The sequence below is a fragment of the Rana temporaria genome, chromosome 4 (assembly GCF_905171775.1).
Source record: "Rana temporaria chromosome 4, aRanTem1.1, whole genome shotgun sequence".
NCBI classification, from domain to species: domain Eukaryota; kingdom Metazoa; phylum Chordata; class Amphibia; order Anura; family Ranidae; genus Rana; species Rana temporaria.
Window position 1 is genome coordinate 382,853,925 of NC_053492.1, and position 2,262 is coordinate 382,856,186.

The window sequence follows — 2,262 nt, forward strand, 5'->3', positions numbered from 1 at the left end:
CTATAAATATGGCTGTGACACAGGAACCATTCCCAGAAGCGGTATTACAGGGCATACAGCAGGCAAATACCCCGGCGGTGGTAGCACAACAAATAGACATTGGATCGGCTAAGGAGGTTGCGGAAATGGACCCCATAATGCCCTTAGGAATCTCTGAAGATTTATCTGCTAGCTCCGATAATATATCTAGACTGCAAACAACAGAGAAGGGGATAGAGCAGGAGTTCACCCAGCTTAAATATCTCATTCAAGCTCTCCCCACTAAGGAGGATATTCAGCAGTTAATTCTTAGTATAACGGGACCTATGAGAGAGGAGATTATAGCAGTAAACAACAAAGTAGACGCGGTGGAAGTAAAAACAGCGTCTATGGAGCAAATGCAAAATTTAATGGAAAAGCGGCTTGAAACTGCAGAGAAAAGATTAAATAAACAACAACAGCATATAATTGCCCTACAGTTGCAATCTGAAGAGTTTGAAAATAAATCTAGGAGAAACAATATCCGGATTAAGGGGGTCACAGAGGAAATGGAAGGTCCAGCACTTAGAGGAGCAGTTACGGACATTTTCAATCAATTACTAAAAAACCCCCCAGATACTGCCATCGAATTAGATAGGGTACATAGGGTTCCGGCTATACGTCTCCCGGGGCAGAGTAATCCCAGAGACATTCTGTGCAGAGTCCATTTTTTTAAAGTAAAAGAAGACATTCTCAGGGCTGCATGGAAAGAGGGATTAGTGAAGTATTTGGGGGGGGAGATACAATTATATCCAGATCTCAGCAGGCAAACTAAAACCCGGCGACGTATGTTGAAACCGTTGCTGGAACACATGCTATCGAGGGGAGCGACATACAAATGGGGATACCCATTCGCGGTAATCGTTAAAAAGGGGGGTCATACCCTTATTTTGAAAGAACCGTCTCAATTACCAGATCTTTTTAATTTTTTGGAATCCGATCCAATAGAGGTCCCCAACTGGATAGAATTACCAACAATGACCGAATATGCCAGTTAGAATAAACAGGAGCATCAAGAGACGGATGGCAGGACAGAAAATGAACTTTCTCTACATGTTTTTTTTGTTATAGGACTTATTTTTGGAGTACCTCTCCTTTCTCTTTTTTTTTTTTTTTTTTTTTTTTTTTTTTTTTTTGGGGTGGGATAGGGGGGAGAAGAGATGCCTAGGCATAATATGTATAAATAAAGTGGTCATGTGTAGGCTGGAGGACAGGGTGGAATCCGGCGATATACTGGACATCACTCTCCCCCCCTCTCTTTTTTTTTTTTTTTTTTTTTTTTTTTTGGGGGAAAATGTACATCGGTGGACAACCTCTCCAAATAAGAGGGGTCTGAGTGTGGACTTCCGGAGCAGTTATATATAAAGTGTAGATAGGAGATGGAGGGGGAGGGTAGGTTAAGATAGAAGGGGGCTTATCAACATTATGGTGTTGTTTCTTTTTTTTTTTTTTTTGGTATGTGTGGTGTTCTTTAAGAAAAAAGGGAAAAAATAAATAAATAAATAAATTGATTTGGGAAGGGGGGGGGGGAGGGGGGGTAAAAAGGGGGAGGTGGATGAAATAGGGGATTCACGAGAATTCACAAGAATCACAGAATTGAGGTATAACACCTTTATATTTTTTTGTTTTTTTTTTGAGTGGGGGGAGAAGTCATTAGGGGAATGACACCTCAGATACAACATGTTTTGTAAGTAATGAACACTAAATAATGCACGGGTAGAATAGATATTTACCTATTCAATAATCACTGATAATAATGATTAAAATTATATATTTAATCACTAATTAATTGAGCACGAATTAATATAACAGTTTGGGAAGTCACATGAGGGGACGAGGGGGGTTGCCCCCCCCCCCTTTTTTTTTTTTTTTTTTTTTTTTTGTAAAGAGGGAGGGAGGATAGGCCCCCGGAGCGTAGGTGGAAGAAGCGGTCTTTTTTTTTTTTTTTTTTTTTTTTTGGGTCTCCCTCACCTATCGCAGTAGATAGATAATAGATCTATTACAAAATGAATGAGGAAGCGAGGGTTGAGCGAGGGGGGAGGAGGAGAAAGGGAGGAATATAGGAAAGGTAAGAAGAAAGGGTATACTATTGGATAAGCAATGTGTGATATAGGAATATGTAGAGAGGGGTAATGAAAGGTGATGTGATATATATAAGAAATACAGGATTAATTGCGGGGTGCACGGGGGGTATAGACAAAAAGGCTCAGATCAAGGCTGTGCTTATTCACTTCTCCTAATCTT